The sequence below is a fragment of the Carlito syrichta genome, unplaced genomic scaffold (genome assembly GCF_000164805.1).
Source record: "Carlito syrichta isolate Samal-C Ts95f unplaced genomic scaffold, Tarsius_syrichta-2.0.1 Scaffold309858, whole genome shotgun sequence".
In the NCBI taxonomy this organism is placed as follows: domain Eukaryota; kingdom Metazoa; phylum Chordata; class Mammalia; order Primates; family Tarsiidae; genus Carlito; species Carlito syrichta.
The window spans coordinates 82,051-91,816 of record NW_007253954.1 but is presented as its reverse complement, the minus strand read 5'-3'; the positions used below and the strand labels follow the sequence as shown (position 1 = coordinate 91,816).

At 39.4% G+C, this 9,766-nt stretch overlaps 1 protein-coding gene and 1 pseudogene across 2 annotated transcripts in view; one reads left to right on the top strand and one right to left on the bottom strand.

Annotated features, from left to right (window-relative positions):
• LOC103270539 overlaps positions 1-7,895 on the bottom strand; it is a 22,293-nt pseudogene extending 14,398 nt beyond the window's left edge. Inside the window, exons 1-2 of the transcript XR_504978.2 lie at positions 7,670-7,895; positions 4,178-4,271 (exon numbers count right to left, since the gene is read on the bottom strand). The product of XR_504978.2 is annotated as a 60S ribosomal protein L7-like 1 pseudogene (transcript). The remainder of the gene's footprint in view (positions 1-4,177; positions 4,272-7,669) is intronic.
• A 387-nt stretch (positions 7,896-8,282) lies between these two features.
• The window catches only part of LOC103270545 (leucine-rich repeat-containing protein 9), a gene marked incomplete at its 3' end in the record, with an annotated part of 78,686 nt that continues 77,202 nt past the window's right edge, over positions 8,283-9,766 (top strand). The window contains exon 1 of the mRNA XM_008068064.2: positions 8,283-8,408. The remainder of the gene's footprint in view (positions 8,409-9,766) is intronic.

Sequence of the window (9,766 nt, the reverse complement as noted above, 5' to 3'; positions counted from 1 at the left end):
CCACTCACCTCAGCCTCCCAAAGGCGCGGGATTACAGGCTGAGCCACCGAGCTCGGCTACCTTTTTTCTTATCAATTATTACTCAGCCTCAGGTATTCCTTTATGGCAATACTATAGGGGCTCAGATAGTGCCCCCACTGGTATGTGTAATCCATGGATCAACTTTCCTCATGAAGTCACATTCACTCCCAGCTTAAATGCCAAGGTCAATCATTATTGACCCTCCTGTGAATACATCCTCAATGCTTCTGCTTCTCTTTCATTTTGCTGCATACATTTGGTTAAATCTCAACCTTGGTTAAATCCAACTCTCCCACTCCTCTATGCTAGAGCCACACACAGTTGAAGGTAGATAGAGAAAAATCACAACCACACTGACTGGCCTCACCTTACATTCCTGACCACTACTCATAAGAGAGTAATGCTGCCAGGCAATCATATTCTCCTTTACAGCAAAACTCCTTAAAGAGCTATCTATAAGTGATGGACAGACAGGAAAGAGGGGGAAAAAAGCATCGAGGTCCATGGTCTCTAATTCCTCTCCATTCATTCTTCTTGAATTCACTTTAGAGAAATTATTCTTTTCAGTAGTATATCAGTGATCTCAACTCTCAGGCCTCATCTTCCATGACTGACCATCACTCCATTTTCTTCATTTGGCTTCTAGAACACAAGTCTTCCCTGGTTTTATCTTTCTCACTGGGACTTTGCTGGCTCCTTCTCCTCTCTCAACACAAAAATTAACGTGTCCCAGAGTTCAACCCTTCAACCTCTTCTATTATTCACACTTATTCTTTTGGTAATTTTATCTAGTCTCATGACTTTAGATACCATCTTTACGTTCATGACCTCTCCCCTGAACTCCAGACTTATAAGCCCAACTTCTTACTTAACATCTCTGACTGCATTTCTAATTGGAATCTCAAACCTAACATATCCAAGACCAAACTCCTATGTTTTCTCACTCCCTAAAACCTGTTTCCTATTTCAGAAAATGCCAACATCTTTCTCCAATTGCTCAGAGCAAAACCTTGGATTTACCATCTCTTTCTTTCATAACTCATATTCAATTCCTCATAAAACCTGTTGATATCTTCAAAATAGATGTAGAAACCAACCGCCTCTTCTTTCCTCTGCTGTTACCACCTTGGACTAAGCCAAGAACTCTTGCTATGGGTATTGCAATAGTCTCATAACCAGGATGACCACACATTCTGGTTGTCCTAGAAACAGTCTCGATCTTTGCCTTTTGTCCTGGAAAAGTTATTAATGTTTTCTTTTTTAAAAAATGTCACAGTTGAATTATACCATACAGTTATATGATCACCCTACCCATAACTCTGTTTCTGTCGTTGTCCTGCTCCCAACTGCTCTTCACACACAAGCCAAAGTGATCATTTGAATGACTTCCTATCTATCTAGCATTAGGTAAGATCCTTTTCCCCGCCTAACAGTACCTGTAATCATTCCCTAAGGCCACTATAACAAGTTACCAAAACTAGGTGTCTTGAAACTATAGAAATTTATTTTCTCATAGTTCTGGAGGCTAGAAATCCAAAATCAAGTTGTTAGCAGGCTCACGATCCCTCTGAAAACTCTCAGGAAGAATACTTCTTTGTCTCTTCCTAGTTTCTGGTGGTGGTTGTCCATCCTTGGTGTTCCTTAGCTTGCTGCACAGAAGCTGCTCCTACATTGGGAATACAATTTGGCCTTTGCTAAATGGATAGGTTAGTTCTCCAGAACTGTTGACGTGAAGCCTCCAGAGAAGATATGTGGGGCTCCTGGAACTCCAGGAGCCACCAACATCCAAATCCAGCCTGGAAGAGTGACAGGCATTTGATTCCTTCCATGAGCAGTTCAGTATGGGCGGAACCTGACAAAGTCATGGGGGCTGGATCACATGGAGCCTTGGGAACCTAACCACAGCTCCAGTGTGCCCAGAAGGTGGACATCAAGTCAAAGAAAGCTATTCTTAAGACTTAAGGCATAATATTGTTTGCCCTGTTGGGTTGCGGACTTACTTACGATTTGCTTCTTCTTTCTTTTTTCTCTTTTTTTGGAATGGGAATGGCTATCCTATGCCTGTCCCACCATTGTATTTTGAAAGCACATAACTTGATTTCACAGGTTCACAGCTGGAGAAAAATTTGCCTCAGGATATGCCACCCTTTAAGTCCCCCCACCCATATCTCATTTATATAATACTACCAAGAATGCCAAAAAACAGTATTCACATTTTAAAAGATGTTACCTATGTGTTATTTTTTGAAGTTGAATTATGGTAGCAATGTGTAGTATGATGTTCACTCAAAAGATGGAATTAATCGAATGCTAAGATCACCACATGACAGACAGAATAGTCAAAGAAAATGGCGAAGCACAGTTGTCATTTGAGGAGCGCAAGATCATTTTGAAGTGGTATTTGAAATTTAAGGATGTTGTGGGAGTACAACGACAATGGAGGCATGAGTATGCAACAGAACCTCCAACTGCATGCATTCGTGATAAGTTTGAAACACATGGTACTATGTGTGATGTGCACAAGGGAAGATCTGGGAAACCTTGCACAGCAACAAGTCCTGCTTCTTTTGCTATGGTGTTGGAGCTGTTTACACGTTTGCCTCTGAAGTCTACCAAACAATGTGCACGTGAGACAAGTTGGTAGAACAAGCATATGATGCATTCTTAAAACAGCAAAAAGAAGTTTTCATCCTAAGATTATTATAAGCACTGAATGAAGGCAACCCTGATCCAAGGGAGCAGTGGTTCTAAAGCATAGCATGAGAAGATGAATTTGTGGGAAAAATGGTTTGGTATGATGAAACACAGTTTAAATTGAATGGAACAGTGTGGTTAAATTTCCCCCACGTTCTCCTGACTTAACACCCCTTGACTTCTATCTATGGGGGACCTTAGAGGATGTGATGTACTATAGAAAACTGGCTACAATGGCAGTATTTTGGAAAGAAATTGAAACGGCATGCACAGTGATACAAGTGAACACCTCGGTCAACATTGCTCAAGCAGTAGTTCGCTGTAATCAGAAGTGTCTGGATGCTGATGATAACCACTCTGAGCACTTCTGCAATGCAGAAGTCAAACGTGACTTGTATTTATCTTTTGTTATCGGTGTACATTGAGTATTACCATTTTAATAAATTTTTCCTTTCTTAAATACATTTTTTGGGCCTTCTGTGTTTAGATGACTCTGTACTTAAGACTTAAGTTGATGTCGGAGTGAGTTAAGACTTTGGATGCTAAAGGGATGGAATAAATGTATTTTGCATGCAAGAACACAAGTTTTGAGGGACCGGGGGTGGAGTGTTATGGTCTGAATGTTTGTGTCTCCTTCAAATTCATATGTTGAAATTCTACCTCCAAAGTGATTAGGAGGTGAGACCTTTTGGGAAATGATTAAGATCATGAGGATAGAGCCCTTACAAATGGAATTAGTGCTCTAATAAAAGAGGCCCAGGTGAGCTCATTCACTCTTTCTCCCAGACACATTTTAAGACATTCGCCATCTATTCTAAGGGCTGCTACCTATGGGGCTTCATCTACACATCAAGAAACTTGGTTTCTCCAATCCTCCCTTATCTGTTAACTCCGCATTTCTTTTACTGATATCAAATTCTTTAGACAGTGCTTAACCCTTCCTATCCACTGCTAATTGTAAAATCTTTGAATTCACCTATGACCTACAAGCCCCCACTTGGAGATGTCTCAACTTCCTGGTGCCAACCAATGTAAACCTCACATATATTGATTCAAGTTTTGTTTGTCAAGTCCATCTCCCTAAAAATGTATAAAGTCATGCTGTAATTCAACCATTTGGGGCACGTGTTCTCAAGACATTTTGAAACTGTGGCATGGGCCTAGGTCACTCATATTTGGTTCAGAATAAGACTTTTTAGATATTTTACAGTATGGCACTTTTGACAGCAACTCAGTCTAGTGGTAGAGGTAGACATTAAGCAAACATTTATCAAAGATATGGGTGCAAAGATAAGTATAAATTAAAAAAAAAATCTTCCCTTGTACAAAAAGGAAGAGATTCCCCCACTCTTCTTTCAAAGCAACTTCTTTAGAAAACCTGTTATTGTAACTTCTTTCTCTGTCCCTTTTATATATATGTAAATCTTAAAAAACCAAACCAAACCAAACCTAAGGCACTTACCAGCTTTACAGCACAGCAATGCCCTTTTCAAGGATCTGGGTGCCATCTCTGAAATGCAGTCATCAAGGAAGGTAATATCCCTGTCTCCCAGTTCCTGTGGGACAAGAGGGGAAAAAACTGCACTTCTTCATAAAGATGTGAGAATTTTTTTTCCTTTGGATAAAGCCATTTAACTAACACAGATGGTCACCCCAATTACACGTTAATTGTTCATACTAAAGATGTGGCAAACGGTGTTTGTCAAGTCCTCTTATTTGAGAACTAATTATTTTGAGAACATGTATGTAATGGGTTGTGTCTGTTTGGCTATAATAAAAGATCTCTTTCGTCCATGCAATCTCTTTAGGATATTGCCTGTGACACATATATTCTGGTTTAATGTTTATTCAATAATTAAACTGTTTTCTTTTCCTTTTTCCCTTTTGGAGAGGTTGGCAGGAGATTTTTTCAATATTTCTTCAACAAGCGAATGAGAAGTCTCAAGTACTGTTGGTAGGTGGGAGATATGGGATGGGCATTGTGGAAAGTTATCAGATGGTATTTAGTGAAATTAAGTATATTTGTTTTTTGCCACTAATTCTATTCCTGGTATATATCCCAGAGAAATTGTCCTTTAGAAAACAATTACAAGGCTGTCATTGTTATTTTGAATACTGGAGTCAGCCTAGAAGGTGCCCACTGCTAGGGAAACAAACAAAAAAGATAGACAAAACATGGTTGATGTACATTATAGAATATTGTGTAGAATATATAAACCAAATGTACATATAGAAACATGAATAGATCTTGAAGTAGCACTAAATGAAAATCAGAATAAAATTTATCACGACACAATTTATGCTCAAAGATTAAAATGTGCATGTAAAGGTTTCTAAGAAGTATATTTGTGCCTATGGTTGGGATAAGGGTGGGGCTAGAAAAAAATTAGAGACAAAAACAAGAGAAGTGTGTTGTATGAACCAGTGATGATAATGTACTTCAACCAGAAGACTATAATCAACTTTCTAAACCTAAAGTTGAAACAAAGGACAGCAAGAAAAAGATGGAGGGAAGAAAGAATTGGTCAACTCTCTAAATACTACTCCTGCTTAAATTTACTGTCTCTCAATTTACTGCCTTAAATACAAATATAACTGGAATGGTAAAATGAGGATAAGTTGTGTGAAATGGAGGAAGTAACTCTTTTACAGTTGCATTCTGGCTACCTTTTGAGAAGAGCTTGTCCAATAATTAGGTATCAACAAATCATGAACGACTATTTAACTTTTTCAGATAGACTCATTAGAAATAGCATTCCGTTGGTCTAATTAAAACTTTACTTCAGAACAACCCATAACTTTTAATTGGATTGTAATATGTGTTCATTGCTAGACAGTAATAATGAGGGCCTCTGTTGATGATTTTATAAGCACCACATAATTATCGCTTCCACTGCCAAAGTAAACCCTAAGTTGTGCTGCATTTATGATTTTTGTGATACAACAAATTCAAATGTGAGACAGTTAATTTTTACAGTAATAAAATCATTAGCTGGAAAGTACTCATTTGCATAAGAATGAAATGTCTAGAAGAACATAAAAATCAAATTAGCACTTAAGACTTCCAGACTTGGTTTTCCAGAATTAAACTTTAAGGCATTACAAAGCAGAATTGTAAATTTAACAACCAATTAAAAAGGTTTTAATTAACAAATTATTATGTAATTCAAGATTTTCTTTATGTAATTCAAGACTTTCTGAAAAGTCACCTCTATTTTGTCAAAATAAATGATTCTTCTTTAACTCAGGACATTATACTTTAAGTTTGCTATAATTAGTGGTAATAAATCTAATTGTTTTCAGATTAAAGATACATGTACACATAAATAACAAATTTAAATTTATACAGTTTGAACTTTTATAAGAGTATGAGCAGTGAGATAAATGAAGTCTCATTTCATTTTGAATGATTATTTAATTTGTTTGACTTCTAGTATATTTAATTTCCATTATTTTTTGAACAGATACTTAAAACTACATCATAAAACAACTTTAATGTGAGAAAAGGAGATTAACAAAAATGGCCACTGTTTTTATATTGCTCCTATGGCTTTTAACTATAAACATCTTTTGCTTCAAATAACATCTGGAATATGTGAATATTCCATTCCTTTTATGAATTATTGTGAACAAAGGCTTTATTCTGGCAACTACTCCTGGTTATTAAGTCTACAGCTATACAGGAACACTGACTCAACTGCTAACTGCCCAAGTCCTTGAGCTTTACTTAGAAATGCTAACATTCTTGAAATTATTTGTTTAGATAATACAAAGAAAATGATGTTTGGCTCTCTTCCAGTCTTTTACTGGTTAGGAAAATCATGACAGATTTCTAACAATATACTTTGATAATGTCTATACTTTCATTCAAAAGAGCTGCATCCCCCAAAATGAGAAACTTTATGTAGATAATTCACCTAATTGGTTTCTCATCCAATTTCTATATCTAAAAGTTTAGAAATCCAAACCACTGTCTTAATTAGTCTTTATATACTGAGAAAAAAAATTTCCCAAAGACAGGTCTTGTTCAACTAGATTTTCAGAGAAGATAATAGAAAAAGTACAAACCAGGGATTCGAATTTTCTGGCGTTAGTTTGAAATTCCTAAGCCACAAAATTGTACTTATTTTTATTTATCTGTTAATAACAAATAAAATCAATTTTCTGTAATTAAAAATGTAAAGAAAAAATTAGTTTTCCTTTTTCTGTGTTTACATATGAGTACTACAAAGAAAGTTAATTGACTTACAGAAAATATGCTGAATTGTTGACAGCTATTAAATAAATGGCAATATTTCTAAAATCTGAACTATTTTTCTTGGGAAAGCAATTTAAAACTCTAGTCTACTGAATGAGGTGGCCATCTGGTGACAGAAAGGAGCACTACAGACACAATTTTTCATAACTTGTACGTCGTAAATATTCTACACAAACCGAGGGAACCACAAAAAAAGAGAACAGTAGTGTTGAAACAAGGCCAGTCGCATATGCAAATTATATTTTTTCTAACATCCTCATTTTCAAAGTAGAAACAGTTTTAACAATATATTTTTATTTAACCCACTTTACCAAAACATCATTTCAATATACAATCGACACAAAAATTATTAGCGAAATAGTTTACATACTTTTTTCATACGAAGCCTTCAAAATTCAGTGCATACTTTCAGCACATGTCAGTCCAGACAGCCACCTTTCAAGTATTCAACAGTCACTCACGGCTGAACACACTGGGCAGCCCAGATCAAGAGAATGACACAGATCCGAGTTGCTTTGGTTTGTCTTTTTCTAAATGCACCTCTCAGCCCCTCGATCCACTCTGAAAAGTCTTCCCTCCCTCCTCTAAAAGCTACTTTATTTTAAAAACAGTTGCTACCTCCTGAACATTTTTGAATACTTAAAAGACACCCCAAAGCCTGCTCGAAAGCGACAAGAAGACCCTTGGAAGGCCCACCTCTTTTTCGGTAGGTACCAGGAGTTCGTGTCGTCCCGCGATCCCCCGACTCGGCTTTCTGGACACACAGCGACTCTTGCCCTGACCTTAATTAGTGCAGTAAAGATGGCACAGGTAGCTACATGCCTGCAAGGCGGTGGTCGCGGGCTGCCGCCAGAGGGAGCCCGCTCCGAGAGAGCTCAGATCGCCTTGTGACATCACAGCGCCGTGTCTTTGGGGTTCAAGTCCTGATAGGCTCTGGGCTTCCGAGGCCCGAGAACCAAAGATTTTCAATACATAAGAGTCAGGACTGGAAAAGGCAAAGACTAGGTTCCGCCGCCTTGCCCACAGCGCGTTGCTTTCAGTCAGGTCCTCCCACCTGGCGATGAGGGGTGAAAACGCGCGCTAGTTCCGAGGCACCCGCCAGTGAGAAGCTTCCACCGTTTCCAGAGCACCTGCGGGTCTTCCGGCAAGACCCCTGCCTCTGCTGATTGGCTGGAGCTGCCACCACGTGACGCAGACCCTTTCGGATGCAGACGGCCGCCGCTTTCCCCGCCCCTTTCATCCTCCTCCCCACTCGGAGGTCGCTGGAGGCGGAGAGTGGGTTACCTAGACAACCGTGGCAAGGCAGTCTGTACACAGCAGGCCCGGGGCTAGAGAGGGTGTCGTGCCTACTGTTTGGAAGACTGGGATTGGGAGGTCGGAGTGGACTCCGACTTGTCTCGGATTGCCCCGGAATCCATCCTGTCTCTGGGACTTGGTGAGTTTCCGTTACCTGGTGGCCTTCAGGCGTACACCATCAGTAAGTAGGCCCTCGGGAGACTTGGCTCCCCTCTTCTCCCATCTCTGCTGTACCAGGAGGAAGACTCGAGTGAAGCAACGTTGAGGTGAAGGGACCTCGGTGATTATGCAATAGAGAAGATCATAATGATGAGAGACAGTCATGGCTTTAATGAAGTGATCAGAGTGACCAGTGCAAAGTTTAAGAGGAAAAGGAAAGGAAGGGTGGCCTACAGCTACCTGTGCTGTCTTTACTGCACTAATTAAGGTCTGGGTTGGGAGAACCAAGTGCACCTTGGCCAAACCTGACACTGCTCATCTAGAGAGGGAAGGGCTTTTGTTCAGACCATCAGTGATAATTGAATTATTCTGATCACTTTATACCCAAAGAAGGAAACAGTTTGACCCATACAGGGCTTCTACTTTGCAGAAAAGAAGTTTGGTTTTCTTAGAATGATACCCTGCCCAACTCTCATGGCTGACATAAACATGGTTCTTTATAATCGGATTATTATTTTACTCTGAGTGATCATGGAAGGAGAATGTATCTTTAAGTTATATACTATAGTTGCCTGTGGCATTACAATTAATTCAAACTAGTCAACAAAATTTTATTGAACACCTGCCATGTGTTGGACACTGTGATAGATTCGTAGTTCCTGCCCTCAATGAACATATAGTCTGGTAGGGAAGAAAGATACACATATCGAAATACAGTGTGACAGGTGCTATAAGCAGCGCATTTGCAAGCCTTAATGAGAGTCATAAGGAAGTGGATGCTTATAGCACTACCAGAGATAACAAAAGTCTTCATAGAGAAGATCCTTGATTAAAATATTTAAAGGTGTACAGAGTATGCCATACAGTCAAGGGAAAAAGACATCTTAGGGAGAGAAAGCAGCATATGCCAAAGTAGAGAAACATCTCAGCCAAATCAGAGAACTATAGTTGTGGCATGGACCTGGGGGTGCTCTGTGGTGGCTGTAGTTGATGAGCTTCAGAGATAGACAGGAGTCAGAGCATGGAGACCATGAATACTGTCCAAATGAGTATAGCGTGAGTAGATCTACCTTTTAGGAGGCTGACTGTTGCAGTAGTATAGAGCAGTGGTCCCCAACCTTTTTGGCTTCAGGGACTGGTATCATGGAAGACAATTTTTCCACAGACAAGGGGGGGGGGATATGCAATCAAACCTCACTACTAATATTAATCTATATTTAGGCGGGCTTGGTGGCTCAGCCTATAATCCCGTGCCTTTGGGAGGTTGAGGTGAGTAGATTGCCTGAGCTTGCGGGTTCGAGACCCGCCTGGGCAGCGAGACCTCATCTCTACAATAAA